General features: G+C 41.6%; 1 protein-coding gene across 2 annotated transcripts in view; it reads left to right on the top strand.

Annotated features, from left to right (window-relative positions):
- Positions 1-667: 667 nt before the first annotated feature.
- The window catches only part of LOC109632423 (heparan sulfate glucosamine 3-O-sulfotransferase 5), a 68189-nt gene continuing 49657 nt past the window's right edge, over positions 668-19199 (top strand). For both annotated transcript variants that reach the window (XM_069515060.1, XM_020091681.2), the window contains exon 1: positions 668-1055. The gene's annotated coding sequence lies outside the window, so the exon portion shown is untranslated. The remainder of the gene's footprint in view (positions 1056-19199) is intronic.

Here is a 19199-nt window from a genome sequence, read left to right as displayed (position 1 = left end):
AGCTGAAATGCTGAATCTCTTCCTGTCTCTTATACGCACACACAGACACACACACACGCACACACACACACACACACACACACACACACACACACACACACACGCTTCTGTTTGATCAGGAGATTGCAGACTAAGAGAAACATGATATAATATCATCTCCACATTGCAGAAAATGTGAGGGGGGGAATAGGGGAAAACAAAAATGCTGTATCTGCAGACAGCAGGCACACAGACACACACACACACACACTGTAAAAATGCACATACATTTTCTAAAGAGGATGTTTATTCCCCCACACAGAAAACAAGTGCGGTGGTTGAACTTTTCATCTCACTGCAGTGATGTATATTCCTGAACACACCAGATGTACATCGACCTGCAACGCTTTAGCAGCTGTCAAAAAAATTGACAGGAAAAGAACATTTTATATTTCAGGAATCAAAAAATAGGGGGGGGGGGGGCTTTAAAGCTTATAGTTCACTACACTTCCATGTCTGACTAATATTCAACAATAGATGTGACCCTGTTAGAGATGTGGAAACCAACGACTCCCTGCTGCTCCTCCAGAAACTTTTAACCACCTTCACAATGAGCTGAGCATCTTTGCGCATCCGCCCTCCTCCCGTCTCCTCCTCCCGCCCTCCAGGAACCCGCCCCGGTTCTCCCAGCGCAGCCTCCTCCAGTCAGTCCGCGGTCCACAACAGCGAGCGCCACACTGGTCCGCGGTGCAGGAGGAGGGCGCTCCAGTACGCGTGGACTTGAGAGGAACTCCTGTTTTGTTTTCCTCCACAGCGCACCGAGACCAGGCGCACGACCGGACGCACTCTGAGTTCTATCTGTTGTTGCTTTTTTTGGTGTGCGCACCTGGCTGCTCCTGCGCGCACATCGAGAGGAACCACAGACTTGGAGCCCCCTTGACTTCCACACCTCCGCCACTTGCCCCGCACGACCTGGGCGCACGATGTGGAGAAGCTGCCCGACCTCCGCTGCATCCCGGCTCTTCCTTCTGTCTGCAAGGGGATAGGCGCCGTATCCCACTGAGGATGCTGCACAGGTAAACACATCTCTTCTTTTATTAAGAATTACAATCAGCCAAAATATGCTCTTTGTGCACAAGATGCATGATGGAGCGCAGTGCAAAGATTCCACATCCACACAGTGTTCAGTGTCCATGGTGAGTTTAGTGGTCTCCATACTGTTGTGTATAATATTCATACTGAAACAAAAGCCTCACATTGTCAAGATGGAAACAATCTTCTAGACAAGAAACTTGAGTGACCCTCCTTGCAGGGTTGTTCTATTGCAGCCCTTTGATCAAACATTTGGTGGAGACACAAATAAATCTTAATGTGCACCCAGCAGAGCGTGAAACAGCTAGAACTCACACACTGTTAAACTATTTCCTGTGTATTTCTCATGAACCTTCCTCCACATCCATTGTCAGCACTGTCACAGTGTCTGTGCAACATTGTGCATGTTGCCACATTCATCCTCAGATCCTCCACCTTGGTATTTCAAGAGGTGCAGCGCTAAGAAGTCCAGTTCAACACATTTCCTGCCTCAGTGTTCACCATGTATTTCTTCCCTTGTGTTGGTGCGCTGTCTCTGGGGATTTATTGCTGTCCCAGGCGACAGGTGCTATTTCCAGTGCTGCTCCCTGTCATCATTACTCTGCATTAACTATCTAAGATGGCTTTTGTTATTAGTTAACTGCCCAGAGCTCTCTCTCGCAGAGAAAAGGCAAAGAGCGGAGCAATGAGCTCTGTAAGGTGTAGCTGCGTGTTACAGTGCATCGGTGTAACACCTACACCATGGAGACTCTTCTCTCTTCCAGTTGTGCACTGTATCTGCATCTGAATACAAAGAATCAAATGCAGTTTCTCTTTGTGCTATAATATTATTTAGTATTATTTATTTTGCTTTACACAATCGCTTTGTAATCCCAGACTGTTCTGGCCAATAGATAAATGAAGGAATCAACCAATTAGCAATTTGGCATATTTAGCAATTTCATGAAAAATCTGATTGCAGATGAAATTTGATTAATTTTGAAATTTCTGATTCAGTCTGTTACAGTGTGGTCATATTCTATCATCATTATATGTGATAAAGTGATACCAGGTAGCATTTACACTGTTCCCATGCGAGAACCACATGTAGCTGATAAATATAAATATACATAGATCCTAAGTTAAAGTAGTGCGGTGTGATAGAACAGCTTTCATGAAAGTTATAATCAGTTTTTATCAAAAAAGTTTTTTGTGCAGCGATGTGTTGCCTATCTTTAGTTACTTAATGACATTTATTGATCTAATTGGGGTGGAAAAAAACATAGTAGTTGTGTGTAGACCTTATGTAGCACAGTTTGTGTTGGATTTTGTGTTATTCTTGCTGTACAGTATATCTGTTCCAAGTATCGATTACCGGTGTCCCTGATTAGTAATAATCAGTATCTGCACTGATAAAACCTGTTTGGTCACACACTTGACCTGTGGATAAGGACATTGTGACAAACATGCTGTTGTGTTAGCAGGAGTATTGCTGATCGTCTCTGTGAGCTGAAGACAGTCGTGATATTGCCTTTAGTGTTGACTGTGATCTATGACTACTTTTTAAAACACGACCAGCATCTCCCTTCTCATTTACCACAGTAGTTCACTTTTCCTAGAGTTGGTCAATAAGAAAATGCTCATATGAAGCATTATTTGAACCTAGGGAAGTTTCTAAAATTCCATCATTTCTCTCGTGTGGACAGGTTGTAGGGCGTTCACTACCGACATCAGCGCATTTAATCACTGCTCAGTGACGCTCTTTATCCTGACTCATTTGTCCTTCCGCTGTGAGGGAAAATATTCCTAACTTCACTTTCCACTGCTCTGTCCACTTTTATTTCCCTAATATAATGGTATTCCTCCTCAACCATTAACGTAGGAAATTACACTTATTTATATATTATATCATATATAATCTTCTCTTCATTCAGTCCATCCAGACTCCGCTCACTGAACCTTTTTCTCTCAAGCTGCACACACACAGACGTCTCTGATCCGCGACATATTTTTAGTTTCTCAGTGTCCATATGTTCATTTTGTTTGTAACCACGATATCAACACTGATCTCCACCTAATGATTGATACATTTCTCTCTTTCTCTCCCACTCGCACTAACACACACGCACTGACACACATCGCCACACGCACACAAACACAGCATCATTGGTCACATCTGTAAACTCCCACTGGGTAAAAACAACATAATTTGGTCTTCACAAACACAAACGACAGGCTTGATTATTTGCATAAAGCGTCAGGAAATGTGTCTGCAAATATGTAGTGCTGCAAAAGATTCTAACAAAGACAACAAGATAAGTACGTTGGGTTCTTCGTCTTGCTGGTTGTGTCCAATGTAAAGAGAAAATAGTTGATTTTCATTCTGCACTTACTGTAATCTGGTGAAAACCAGGATGAGTCAATTAGAGAATCTACCGATGAGAGACACTACAGGACAGTGGAACGCTCACGAACAAACCAGTCTCAGGCGCTGCAAGACACTTTCACCTGTGAAGATGGAAGACGACAATTAACATGGTTGAGAAAAGGTTTTAGTAGCAAGTAACATGTATCGTAAACTGGATATGAAGCAATTTATCTCAGTATATGAGATATTCATGTTGCACACACCTAGATAAAGGAAGGATTGGTAACCGAATTAGATGATTGGTCAGGTTGCAGTCCTGCAAGGCTTTTTTTCCCAGAAGACTTTTTTTATTGACGTGAAGAGGATTTCAACAAATAAGATAAAAAGTAAAATCAGAAACAACCACACGTTTTAGAGTGCTTTGTCTGTGCATCTGTTATTATTCTATTCGGTGATGTTGACTGTCGTTATTTGGCTGTTTTGACTTTGTTATGTTGAGGCTTAAACCTCATAATTATCAGGAAAAAATACACTGAGGTCGTGACCTCAGGGTCCTCATCAGTAGCTACACTGCATTCCACTCACAGATCACATTTACCCCCAGTTATCTGCCATCTTTCAGCTCAACCCAAAGACAACTTCTGCATCACCTCAGTGTGACACCCATGCATCACAGTCTTCGAGTATTGCTCTCATCAGACGATAGCAGTAGATGAGTTCCTGAAGCTTCCAGAGGTCACGGCGGCACACACACACACACAAACACCTCACACGCACACACACCTAGCAACGGCAGCCAGGAAGCCATATTGTCCTATTCATCTTAATGACTCCAGTGGGCAGGGCGGAAGCGGACATTGAGGAAGGGCCTGAAAACGATCTTCAGTGACCTTCTGGGAGTAACAAATGGAGTGCCTCATGCCTCGTGCCTCGTGCCTGGCAGACGGTCCGGCCCAGCTCGGCACGGGAGGCTGCCAACTCCAGTAAAACTGTGGAAAGAAACGAGCGAAGGAGAGAGTGAGTCTATCTGTCTGATTTTACAGCAGCCTCTCCAGTGCGTCAGTCCGGCCGCTTCCTCACGTCCATGCCAGTTATTGCATTTCACTCACGTTCGCCTTTGCACTAATTAAAGTCATCCAGTATTCAGGCCCACCTATACTGCACCCACACGACCTTGGTTGAGGCTTCCTGGTTACTTTAGCGAGCAGGACTCTTCGGCGAGAAGTGAGGCCCTGTGACATGCTGTGTCATCACTCTAGACTCACTTTGGTCAACCTGCTATCTCTAATTTACAAAGACGTGTTTGGGTGCCTTCAACGTGGATTAATTTCTTTCTTAGCAAGCAATTATAGAGGCGCCGGTGGGGTGGGGGGGGTGCGAAGAGGAGGAGGGTGGCTCTGTGGGACTGAAATCTGAGGATGGTGCAGAAATTTGTCAGGCCTCTGTGCTGACAGACACCCTTATCCAAGTCATCTTCTCGTGGATGGTGATATATTACTAAGGTGACCGTAATCATTATTCACAGACTCGTCTTCCTCTCCCTGGCACCCCTTCCTCCTGCGTCTGATCAAGTGTGTTCTATTATCCCGCCGTAATGATTTGTGGAGGTCTGCGGTGCTGTAGCAGCTGAAGGGCGGCGTGTTGCAGAGCCTTCCAAAACAATACCATAACCCACATCCATTAACCATATGGGTTCCATTCCCCAGATTTGCTTGATGCAATTTCGGTGTCCTCCCACAGCGGAGCCACACTGCTGTCCTGGGATTCATTTAATTAGATGATTCTTTTTTTTCCCTCCTCCGCTTTCTACAGCTCGGCTTTCTAAAAAAAACACTTGTTTCAATTGAATTTGTTCTGTGGTTCAAATAAAGGCCACGGTTTAGTGTTATTCATATCAGTGATTATGAGTTTTCTTAGTTTTCTTTTTGAGGAATTTAGTCGATAAATATTAGAATATTCTGATTTCCCCAGTTTTTTCAGGACAACAGCCAAACAGAAGAATATTCAAGTTACAGCGACATAACACTGAACAAAAGCTTCACATAGTAGAGGCTGTTACTAAATAATATTTAGCTTGATTTTAATGACTGATCATCAAAGATCATTTTCAGCTGATTGAATACTAATCAAACAGTCGATTCATTTGGTGGAGTGTGTGTGTGTTAATGAACAAGGACACATAGCGCTGATAGTGGTGAAAACTCTACAGGGCATCTTTGTTCATCTGAACGATTCCTGAGAGTTTTGTGAAGGACCAGGTCGTCCACGCAGATATGGAGCAGCCAGTTAACCAGCTCCAACATATACACTCACTTCATTTCGACCTGTCCACCTGCCCGTGCTCTCAGACCAGAGTCGTCAGCCAGTGAGTCATACACTGAAGCAGAGGCGACTGAATGAGTCACAGAACACTCGGCATCCAGCAGTTGTCATTCATGTGTTTCGGGGGCGTAGCGTCGATGAGAGGACTGATGGGATAGGTTAATATGTATCAGTGGCATATTTTAGCCTGCTCTTGGTTACTTTTCCAGGATCACCTGCCTTAGCCTTAAAACATCATTTGGGACCTTTGGCATTCGATCATAATTGCTCAGAGATAAACAGTAAATGACAGTATGAAGCTGAGGCACATTGTCCTCCTATGGGAGAGACATGGTACTGTGACTATTTTGTTCTAGTGTGTTTACAGTGTCTTAGAGATGCTCTGCTGTAAAAAGCACAATGTAGTTAAAGCTCATTCATTCATTCATTCATCCCTCAGGCTTTTCAACGGACTTTCTCTCACCGTGATTCTGTCAGCTTGGAGCCAGAGGACGTTCAACGAGGACGTCATTTTTAATGTGACTAATATTAGTCAGGACAAAACTTTGGAGCTCGACACACACACACACACACACACTCACAGAGCATATACATTTTACAAGCATGTGCTTAGAAAATGTACATGGACAATCACAACTTGCTAATCAAAACTCTTTAGAGTTAGATTATTTTTTTATTCGAATTAAAGTGACCGTCTGGACTCACATGAGTCAGCAGCTTATGGAAAGCTCTCAAAGGACACTTCCATGATTTATTAATATCTGTTCTGAGTCCAGGGTAACTCCTGTTTGAATTGGAATATAATTTAAGTTTGTCATCCCAAATTGAGCATGGCTTTGTTTCTTTATAGCATATACTGGCTTCAGTAATTATTCAGACCTTTTCACTCTATGCAAACTTTGTGTTTGACTTAGTTTTGTTGAGATTTGAGTGAAAATCTGCTTTTAAAAATCTGCCTGGAAGAAACACACAATGTCCCGCAATTCACATGAGGATGTACAATACATCAGATCAAATGATCTTAAGAGGGACTTTCAAATCATGTGAAGACCTGGATGCGGAGCTGATCATGTTTTATGTTTTGTTTCCTTTCTCCTCAGTTCTTTTCCCTCTGCAGCGAATGCATTTTACAGCCTTTGACTGAAGCTGTGATGGAGCTTTGCTTGGATCCATATTTATTACTTGTGCTGTGTTTGCTCTGTAATTGACTTCCGAACACGTAAATAATGGCCGTGGTTATGGCTTCTACTTCTCGTCCTTCTTCACACTGGGCCTCTCCCTCTGACTGTCCATCCTGTCTCCTCTGTCTCACCTCTACCTCCTGTCACTGCTGCTGCAGCCCTACACAGAGCACTACATTTGAAACCGAGGAGTAAACAAGCCATAGTCCAGGTGGATGAGGTGTCTGGAAATGAAACATCGTCTCTCATCTCCCCGTGACCATTGTTTATGGGCCCTTGCTGCTCAGTGGATGGAGGAAAGTGCAGATGTGGCCAGGGGGGGGGGGGGGGGGGGGGGGGGGGGGGGGGGGGGGGGGGGGGGGGGGGTAGTCGTGCTGAAGATGTAAACAGTCAAGTGCTTGTGTTCAGTTTGCACGGTTAAACTCACAGACAGGGTGAGAGTAGAGCATCCTGCATTTTGAGAATGATACAGATACAGAATTTACATAATGTGATGGGACATTTTCAATAAGTGTTAAGCAAGTGATAAGCACAAAAGATGAAAAAAAAAAAAAAACCTGTGATGTAGCATATGGGACATTTTATTTTAAGCATGAAATATTAAGTTGAGTAAATTCTATTTGGAAAAAATAATTAATTCATAACTGAAGGGCCATTTACATTTTTCCAGCCACATGTTACTGTCCGCATTTAGTGGATGGAGTTCGATCATTTTATAGTTGATAAATCCAACGCCAACAGTATAAATGAAGGAATGAATGACTAAATGAATAAATCTTAAATAGTAAACTTTCTTCTATCTTGAACTTGAAGTGTTTTTGCACCATTGCCTTATCGTAGAGCCCCAACACTCACACACACACACATAAAATAAAAATGTTTTACTTAAAAAGTAAAACATAAATGCACACATTATCTGCATTGTTTATTCTGTAAAATGAATGTTTTAATATTGTAGCATATCCGCAATCATGAATGCAAAACGGAGGAATGTATATACACTTTGGGTTGCGATATGTGGTATGGACCGTTATATGGCCTGTGTACACAGTCCTATTGATTAAATTTAATGTATTACTTAGAAATTTGTCTGAAAACCCTCCTGTGTCTACAGGCTTTTAGGCTTTAGATGCCCTGGGGTCCTTGGGCCTTAGAACATTTCGGCCAGTTGGTAATCCAGCTTTGTATTGTCAAATGTCTCTGATAAGCTAAAATCCACCAATATTACAGAGCCCTCGTTTCTTTCTCTGGATTTCTCTTCACTCTGAGCTCAGCGTTGCGTCAAGTCTTGAACTGTTTTCTGAATTATTTCTTCCCCATTATCGGTCTGACTCTTTCATTACTGCCTGTACGTCTAACCACGTCTGTTACAAACCCAGTCAAGAGTGAAGAAAACTAAGACCAAAACCCTGCAGTCCTCCTGTCCTGTCTGTGCGAGTGTTTTCACTGAGCACTGTGTGTTGACAAAAAAGCTGATGTCTGTCCGCCCCAGCTGTCTGCAGACAGACTGCGAGGCTGAGGCACCACTTTTCCTTCCAGCTTTGGCTTCTGTTGTGCCATGGCTTCCTCTCTCAAGCCATTCTCTCCAGAGAATGCTTTCTCTCTCAGTGATAGCCCCACTGCAACTGCTGAATCACGGCCATTAAAAAGACCTGCCATTCGGGTTTTATCGTCATGCCTGGACATAACGCTGCCAATGCTAAATGCAAAAATCATTCATAATTATATTTCAGCAGAGTAATGAGATCTCTTACTAAATGAGAGGCAGGCCCATCGAATTTTTTGGGAAGTGGGGTGATTTAGAATCGGTTAAAAAAAAAGACAGAATGGGACTTTACAAGCTAAAGGACGAGATCATTATCATTATCTGACATAAATGTACAAATATAAAAAAGTTTTTATTTTTAATGGGTGAGCGTGAGGTCAAACATTTTAAGATTGTCTCATGCATTGTCCCAGCTGAGCTACTGTATATCTAAAGCTTTGACTGGCACACACACGGTTGTGCGAGTGGCGAATGTCTGGCCGTCTGTGTTTGTCTGCACACAGCACCATTGATCTGGGCCTGATGCTTAATTTTCTGCAGCTATCTGCTGCTATCAATTAAAGCCTTTATGGAGAGTTGCTGTCAGCGTTACCATGGCAACCAATGTCTTTGGCAGTACACGGCATCTCCTTCAGGGCTGCGGATGGAGCGCTCGCAAGTATCACTGCGTAGAACATTTTAAAGATTCAATATCTTCAGCACCTGGGGACAGAAACAATAAGCATGAAATGCTTAGCAGTGTTGGCAAACGTGGTGTTTGTGGACCCACTTTCTCGTCAGCTTCTTGGCTTTGTGTGAGTTGCTGAGGCTATTTCGATTCCTAACGGATAGCACTGACAATCTGAGAAAGTTCCAAAAGTGTCTAGCAGGCAGGCTTAGTAATTTACTGGAGGCAAGCCCACAGTTATACAGCATATACTTACAAGTTATCTGCTCACATACGTTTACAAGTGGCTTTAGGATTCTGTCAAATAAAAAATGTCGGCATTAACAAGTTCTTCTCTTCTACATCACACTTTATGACCGGTCATGACCTGATTGAGTGGAGAGTTTTACATTAGTGCTAAACTGAAATATTCTGAAGAGATGGATCCGAGCCACTGGTTGTGTTATGCTTCCAGTTTAAGAAATAAGACATGGTCTATGATCTGATACACATACAAACAAATACGTTTATTTGAATTGGCAATGATTCAAAATGTGATTTGCTTAAATTCAGTAGCTTATTACGTGTTCATTAAAATGTATTATTATGAAGTAGTTCAAGAAATAAGGTAAATGGTAAATGGTCTGTATTTAAATAGCAGTTTTCTAGTCTTGATGATGACTCAAAGTGCTTTACAGTACAGTACTCATTCACATTTATATAAGTTCAACTCAAGAATTACAGTTTGCCGTCAAATGTCAAGGTCGCTGTAACCTCACAAAGCACTTTATGCCTTGTGAATGCATTATCTCAGAAACGCCTTCAGGGATTCATTTCAAAGTTGTTGCAAACATTCACTTTGACTCACGGATTAACTGATTAGAATTTGGTGTTTAAAAATCAAACATATAAGAAAAGACTGCACTGACTTTCTTTTGGTGCCTAAAATCCTAGTTATGGCCCTGTCAGGTGTCAGCTGATAAACAGTGGTCAACCTCAACCATCCTGTTAGAGGAAGGAAGCATTTCGAGTGTGTGGCTCTGTGTCTGTGGGGAGGGAAGCTGATGAGTGGTAATCTGAACCATCTTCTGAGTGAGAAAAGCGGCAGCAGCCTCTTTCTCTCCCAGCGCTGAGTTATAGCTCTCCTTTATCTGATGGAGCACTTAGTCTCCAGCCCAGCCATGTTTTCAAGTATTCTTTTCACTTATGCCAGATCGATTGCTGTGTTAATGATGAGTCATATTATTGAATGTGATGACCTGCGGCTGTATTCTATTACCTTGCCTTCACGCACAGGTCCTGTGATGGAGGTTCAAGTAGCCAGAGAAACGGGCGGGAGGCAGAGCTCAATTAAAAGTAATGTTTGCATGCATTGCTGCCAAAGTGGAAATGTTGAGCGCGTAAAGAGTTAATGCTTTATTTGTTTCTGCCACTTGATGATTAATGATTGCTTTAAACTGATGCTAAGATAAAAAAAAACTGCTTTACAAGTGGCAAGATAATAATTTACTGAAAAAGTGCACTCCCCTTTTTAATTCATACTGATCTCATTGAGTCTGTCGGGAATGTGTGGTGAAAAGTCTCCGGTCTGACCGAGGGGTTTGTATCCTCATTCATAATGTGCTGTGACAAAGCAAGATGTGACAGTGCATTATAAATAGGCTCTGTGCTGTTAGTGCTCTGTTTATAAAATGAGCAGTTAAAGCTCAATTTTTATCAGCTGAAAGGTCAAAGGTCAGTGAATCTATTCACACTGACTGCCACAGGGGACAATAAAACCCCAGGATGGAGACGTCTCTGCTGCTCACATGTGGACGTCTCAGATGATGCTGGAGTGACTTTCATTTATTGCCAGGCTGAATTATTCACACGATAAGAGCTAATCAAACCCTTTTATTAGAATTAGTCGTGTCAGGCTGTTATTGCCTCGGTTCTCTTTTTATGCATTCTTTCCCTATGAACCTGAAACTGGTTTAAGATTGTATAAATTATAGATTCACTACCTTGTGTTACAATGGAGTCTTAGAGATAAGGAAGCTAGATTAAACAGACAGAGACAGACAGTTTTATTCAATGTTGTGGTTCATGGTCAGAACTTAAAACTATGGTGGCCTCAAGGGTCAAAGCATTTTCACGGAACACAACTTCATTTGGCAAAAACATATCAATTCACGAAACACAACGAATCAGGTCATCCCAGGTCAGCTGGGGTCTTTATGTGAGGAGTTTGCATGTTCTCCTCATGTTTTTGATGGCTTTCGTATCCAAGTTCGTCACACAGTTCAAAGACATGCAGATGGGGTTAAGTTGATTAATTAATCAAATTGAGTCTATATTTGTGTACACTGATGACCTGGCCAGGATGTACCATGCCCATCTCCTAATGTTACTTGGGATTGGTACTGATTATATAATGCATGCAAAGATTCTTGAGAATTTGTCTTAGTGAAATAATAAAATTACATATGTCACCTATAAATTCAAATATATATTTTATATTTGTTTGCCTGCCTTTGGTTGAGTTCTGCAGCAACACTAGTTGTAAAGATGTGTATGTGTGTGTGTGTGTGTGTGTGTATGTGTGTGTGTGCGCATATGCAGCCCAGTACCAGGATGAGAGGACAGAGATTCATTGCAAAAGTGGGTGAATGGAAATAAGGCTTTGTAATGAAATATGGCAAATTATGCAACAAAGAGGCTGCCCCAAATCTAACCTGTTACCTTTTGCAGTTGTGGTAAATAAAGGCCGAGGTCGTTATTGAAGCATAGACTTCAATGAGTAGTCAGCTATTTGCCGACAGACAGACTTTATTTACCATTCCATTGATGCAGACTTTCCTTTGCTGATGGATTTATTTCGAGGCACCTCAGGTTTATTGCAGTCTCAGGTCAGTTCTCCAACTCTGCATTCAAGTCAGATTTCAAACGCTCGGAGGGATTTAATAAAGGAAGTGTCAAAGGCCATAAAGGCAGAAAAACTAGAAATATTCTGAAGTGAAAATATGAAAAACCTATTAATGTTTAATGTGTCCCACTGTGTAAAGGCTGCTTGAAACAGGCTTTTCCATTTTTTTGGCCAATTAACTGTGTCAATAGTAATCATGTACAGACCTTCCTGCTGCGTCAGAATGATGGTCAATTTTAGAGGCAACAAAACCGAGGACTGGTTCTGGTTTTGCTAACCAGACAGTGTCTTATTTGAGATGTGTAGCAGCACACTGCTGCACTGCTGAATGTGGAGCTTGTGGGTGTAGAATAAAGAAGGGAAAGATATCAGCATATCATTGTGCTGTAGAAAAAAAACACCACTCTGTGATATATACCAAGCCCACCCAGTCAAGCTGCAGTTGTCTGTAGACACTCATATAATGTAAAGAAGACTTTGAGGGAGTTTAATTTTGGCTGAATGGATATTATTAATGATGTTACTTTGTATGATTCTATTTGTAATCATCTATTTGTGTTGCATAGTAGACCAATGAATCTAACTCAGGTAAACCACACAGTTGAAGCCATGACAGTGGATGATGCCTATAATACGGAAGTTTCGGCAAATTGTAAAATGTGGCTGCTTCTCTCACGTCTTCAACCCAGCAGCACCGAGGGTCCATGCAGTCACCCCAGTTTCAAAGTGGGAAACCAAGATTAGTGTCACCGAGTCAAATCTGAGAGTCAAAACACACTGCGAGAGGTAGTTTATGTTGTGGTCCAGCAGAGGGCACTGTTAAAATTAAATATTAGCTATTTGTTATTATTTTTTTATATTTAGGCTGAAAAACACTGTTTACCCCTGAAACGCCAAAAGTTTTGTGGACTCAAACACTTCACTCACCTCTCCATCGCCACAGTGGTGAGAAGATAATGAGTGAACGTTCATTTTTCGGTGAACTATCCCTTTGAATATATATTTTGATGGAGGTGAGTCATTTTTAAGGGAAGAATAAGTAACAGATTTTTTCTGCATGTTATTCTGAATTGTTTTCCTCTCTGAACATATACAGTGATTGATTCTTTTGTTTCACAAACAGACCTTGTTTCTAATATTAGTCTTTACAGAAGGCCTAAGTTCAATCCAGACAACTTTGACAAATACATGTTCTGGTAGTTAATGTTTTCAGTATTGCATCTTTTCCCTTGTACTCTTTGAAAAAAAGAAAAGCCAGAATGGTTCAAATAATATTCTCTTCTCAAAAATACACCCAACTCTAGCTGGATTCCAAAATCCAAAGCAGAGCAGAGTCTTGTGTCTGCTGTCAGTTTCCCCCTTAACAAGCTGTCACTTTCCACCGTAACTCCATGAAATCTTCAGTAGTGAAAAAAAATATCCAACATTATGCAACCCTTTTCAGAATAGAGAAACAGGTGGGAAATGGTTTCTGTGTCCCCTCAGGACAAGACTTTCTCCTCCGAATCACATACAGTACATCACAGCACATCTATGATTTTTTTGTCACCGGATAGAATGAGGTGGAAATGTGTTTCAAGTCAGGGTACAGAAGATCCTCTGGGATGTAACCTAGATGTTTTATCTGCTCAGTTCAGCTCTGCTGCCATATCTCTGACTCAATGCTGCTCTGTTGACCTTGGGGGGGAAACAGAGGAGGATGGGACACATATTAGCCCGCAGAGAGAAATCCCATAAGCTTGGAGCCTGTTTGTTTCAGGTTGTATTTGCTCACACATGGGGAGAACATTTGAACGAGCACCTTGAGACTATCTGTCTGGACGATGCTCCTCTTGGGGAAGCTCTGGTTGTATGCTAGATAGTATAAAATCTCTGAGACTGCAGTTATAAGTGCTGAAGGAAACATGGCCGGGCCACAGTCCTCATTCTTCAGCGCTGTTCTGCTGAGTCTCTGCTTTCACTTTGCTCTCACCTGCACTCAGAGTCCTCGCTTCAGTTCTGCTTCATTCAGCAAATACATCGTACTTTATCACCTCGCTGTAATTTACCACTAAATATATCTAAGACATATTAATGCGTGTGCTTTGTATTAGTATCATTACTCGTTGTGTGTCAAAATTTCAGCATCTCATTAGACGGTTATCCTTGTGAGTCAGCACACAAGCAAACAAAGACAGGGACCAGTGGACTTAGCGTCTTGATGTTGTTGCACATTTCTGATCCATTGTTAGCAAGCATTAGCTCGGACAATCAAGATATATTATTAATTATTTCAGATAAATTACTTGAATATTGCTGTCATCCTAAATGTCTCGCCAAAACCCATTCAAAAATCTGGCAGTTTAACAAAGTCTAGATTAACTAAAGTGGAGTGAATCCTCAAATATTCACATTAAACAACTAAATCTGATTCGACAGACTAAATTGTTAGCCGGGTTAGTTTAGAGGATTATGAGTGGGATTGTAGGCTGCTGCACACTAGAGGATTTTAAAAATGTGAGAGACCACAGACATAATGACAGATTTAACTGACTTGTGATCTTATTTCCTTCAGAACAAACACACTGGACCATTTGGCCAAAACGTCAGACCACACACTTGCCAATACTAGGAAACATTTCATAGTGGTAATTCCAGAGACTTGGAATCTCAAATAACTCACGAGACTCTTCTTCTTCAGTTTTTCATAGCAAACAAAACAAACATGGCAGAGGACCGATGTTGTGTGTCTATTTTGCAGCGATAAATAAAAAAGGAGTATTATTTTTGTATTTAGTCGCAGCTGTACAAGAACGCAACATCCGGTTGGTGACGCTTACTCGTCACCTTGCTCTCATTGGCTAAGGTGGGTTTCTGTCGGATTATCGTGAATATCAATGTTTGATATTAGTGATTCGAGATCGGGGGGGCTCTGAAGTAATCGGTAGCATTAAGATTATTTTGTAAAATCCTCACACTTCTGGATTTTAAAGAATATTAGAGACTGAATCAAATTGGGCCATGAAACTAAATGATTTGGCCAGAAAGAGGCCAAAACCTTCCCCAGAGACGAGGGCAACTTCAGAGCTGGGAGAGAAACAGGATTCATGTTGTACTTTCCGACCATTTGGTCAATAGTTCATGAAAAATATTGATGAGTGCATTTTAAGTTTGGCTGTTCAGCCACCATCACAACGAGTACCAAGGCCGACACTATGGGGCCGAGACGAGTGAGAGCCTCCAGACTGTCTGGGGAGTTTCTCCGACCAGCCCCTCAGTAAAAACTCCGAATGTCTGAATCAGTTGATGGGAGAATCCTTCGCAGGATTCACCGTGAACGGGTGAGCTAGTGATTTCTAACATGCAAGAGATGAAAAAATGAATTAAAAAACATACAAACAAAAGGAAAACGAATATCTCAAATTAAAAAACGGTGCTTCACACGTAGAAGACACAGACAAAGATACCAAGAGAGCTTTTGTTAAAAGGGCTGACCCGCTATAGCGGAATCACATTTACATTTATTACATCACATCCTGCCTCGGCCCACAGCACCACCCCTCACCTGAGCGCTCCGGAGATGTCTGTGTTGTTAATGTGTCTGAGTGTCGAATCTCCTGCTACGTTGTTTATGCGTGAAAGGCAAACTCCAGAGAAAGTCCTAGCCCTATTGTGAAGACATCCTCCGAAGTTCATGTCAGAAAGGACTGAATATGTTCCCTCACATTTATATAATAATCAAATGCTTTTATTGTTTTAGAAGCTTTTGACTGTCTACGCCAAGAAATGTCCCTTTTAACCATGGGACATCCGTGTTGTACTAAACTCCTTCAAGACTGCTGAGGGCCGAGTTCATTCTTTTATTCACCACAGTGAACAAATGCAGCCATCTTTCATCAAACATTTGTGCGGAGGGTTCTTCTTCTCAGGCAGGAAACATGAAAAATGAGCTTACCGATATCTGTGCTACATTCTGTCACATCGACTTCATCCCGATGAACACACGGCAGAGCTTCAACTGTACTGACATGGACACACACAGCAGGAGAGCCTGTCAAAGGAGGGACTGAAGCCCAGCCTCAACACAGGGACACTCCAGCGTCCACGTCCACTGGAGGCAGAGGTTTGGAGCAGAATGTGCTCACCTTAACCACAGTCTTTCTTTAACCTTATCCACGTTGTTTTAGGTCATTTATTTAGCTATGCCAGTTATCCTTTGCTGAGGGATTCCCAGCTGACATTGGGTGATAGACGGGGTGCCCCCTGGACAGCGTGTCTATCAAAGTGCTGACATTTGGAGACAAATATTTATTCATGCTGTGGGTAATTCTAAATCAGCTGGTATGTGTTTGGACGGTGAGAGGAATCCAGGGCTTCTGGAGAAACCCCCCTCAGACACAGGGAGACATGCAAACACTACACAGAGTATTAACCCAGAACCTTATTGTTGGGAGGCAACAGTGTGAACCACTGCATTTGCTGCCTGTAAGACACGTTGGACATATTAGACCTATAGTAACTGTGGTGCTGGAGGAAGAGGCAGCATGAGAGTCTTCTGGGGATCATGATTATTCATAATACATTCCATTCCACAGTGAGATTCTGCCCTTTACCAAAGTGTTAGACTGCAGACAAGAGACAATCCCAGTATATAATTCTTGCAGAGCAGCATCTCTTTTTATTTATAATACATGTATTTTTTTTGCAGAGTGATAAATGTGCTGCACAGCGAACGCCTACAGTCCCAGTGGCATGATTATTTTCCACTCCACTGATCTGACTTGGGTTTAATGAGGCTGACACCTTCACGCTCCACATAATGAACCCACCTGTGACTTCACTCACTCACGCAGTTTCGATCTTAACGTGTCTGTGGGAAATACGTGCTACTGCATTGCATCATGGACATTGATCGCACCATGCTCTCACTAGACACGCGAGCCTGGGACTTCAACTCTGTCAGGGGAAGGTTGGTTCTGTGAGTGTGTTTTCATCTGTCTTTCTTTCAACATATCTTTTTGCCTCTATATGAAATTAGATTAGTTGAGTGAATTGGCCCAGAGTCAGCTTATGACAAGATAGTCCTCAAAAAGGTTTATAAACAGGACTCTGAGGTGTCTCCCTGCTCAGATCTTTAGCTGGGAAAGAAAAGCTTTTACCTTCATGTTAGCAGTGCCAGAAGGATTTGACAAAAAGAGAGAAAAAAAAATGTCTTCTGACAGACTGGAGGCGCATTGTGTGTTTGGAATTAATACAATCAAAGTTCCCTCCGGGAAGTGTTGAGTAAAGTCTGCTGCACTGTAAGCTGTGAGTGATTCCAATCACGATTCTTTAAGAACAGTTTGCTTGTTTTCTGTTGTTTATCATTCTTCATCTGAATTTGTTTTTCATTATGTTATTGCCTGTAGGGAGATTCATTACATTTGGCCCAATTCCCATTGACTCACAGATGACCTGATTAGAATTTGGTGGTCAAAGGTCACTGTGACTTCTCAGACATGTGTTTTGCCTTGTAATGTATGCAATATTTATTTCAGGAACAACTCAAGGGAATTCTTTCAAATGTTGTGCATATGTTCACTTGGACTGATTAATTGATTAGGTATGGGTGGTCAAAGGTCAAGGACACGGGGGCCTCACAATACATGTTATTGGCTTCTTAAATGTGATTTCTCAACACTGCCTTGAGGGAATGTCTTCAGCTTTTGATCAGTTGGACTCAAAGATACATCATTAACATTTCTGTGGCCAAAGTTAAAGGTCACAGTGCCCCTATATGAATCTGAAAAAAGAGCATATATAGAAATATGTTCACAGAAACTGCACTGGTCGTCGGAGGCATACAACCACAGTGTGGTAATTCTAGTTTTACTGAACATTTCATTTCTCCCCAAACACTTTCTTTTTTCCATCCGGCTGCTGACATCCAGCTGAGAGGAGGTGATGCTGAGTCACATTCAGCTCCCACATGCACACACAGCAGTGAATGAGTGCCTGACAAACTTTAGTTTGACATGTCCTCATTAGAGTCTGACCCACCTTACTGTTGCACTACTCAGGGATGAAAGCCGTACTTCTACAGAGACACTAGAATTGACCATAAATTCAAACATAATTTAGTAATGGATAGACACAGAATTTGTCATCAGAAAGCATCAGGTCGAGGAGAAATGAAATTGTCATTGCAAATGTCGTGTGCGGTTATAGAGTCATGCATGAATAACTCCACTCGCTGAGGACGACTGTGAGGTGAGGCTGAAATCACTGGAAAAGCTCATAATTGGGCCCTGGGTTTCTTGGCCCCATTTGACATAGCTGCACTGATGTATGGTGTCAGAGCTACAATGAAACGTCTGTTTTAATATAATGAAAATTCATCATCAAAATAGTTGTGGAAGATTTCCTTATCATTCACATTCTTTTTCAAGCAAATATGAAGGAAGCATTTGCTCCTTCAGTTTCCTACTGAAGAAATCCAATGTGTCTCTGGTTTTACAATACAAAATACACGTTTTATTGAATGTTTTTGAATGTCATGCTCTCAAGCTCTTGTGACTTTTTATTGTTTCCAGAATTTTTAAAAGACTCAATAATTACTCCAATGAAATCATTATTTATTATTGATCATTATCACTAGTTTAACGTTAATATATCTCTCCATGTTTCAATTAATTTGGAATTATCCTTCAAGAAAGAACTTGGGTAACACTTTATATTAGGGAACACACAAAGTGAACATATCCAAGCACTTGGTTGTAATTCATGTACAACAACTTCCTTACTTACCATCAATTAGCAGTAATTAGGAGGTTATTAAGGGAAAACTGTTAATCAATGGAGTAGTTGCAGAATAAGGTCATTAATATGTGCTTTATAATGACTAATAAAGAGCCAATATGCCTCTAATATCCATGCTAATAAGCAACTAGTTAATGGTTGATATGTGTTCCCTAATATAAAGTGTTACCAAACTTGTAATGGGCCTGTAATAATGTGAAACAACTTATTGCTCAATTTAAATCAGAGAAAAGTGTGAACAGTCTGAAGTGGACACACATATATTAGGAGATGAGAAGTTAAAGAACCTGATTTCTGTGGAAGTAAATATGAGTCAGGTCTGGCAGAGCTGCTGTCCGTGGTGCTGAATCAGCCTCTTCACACTGCAGGCCGACACACACAATGAGAGATTAAGAGCTGAGGGC

The sequence above is a fragment of the Paralichthys olivaceus genome, chromosome 19 (genome assembly GCF_024713975.1).
Source record: "Paralichthys olivaceus isolate ysfri-2021 chromosome 19, ASM2471397v2, whole genome shotgun sequence".
Lineage (NCBI taxonomy): Eukaryota > Metazoa > Chordata > Actinopteri > Pleuronectiformes > Paralichthyidae > Paralichthys > Paralichthys olivaceus.
Note: the sequence above shows the minus strand (reverse complement) of the source record. Positions and strands in the feature narration are given on the sequence as shown.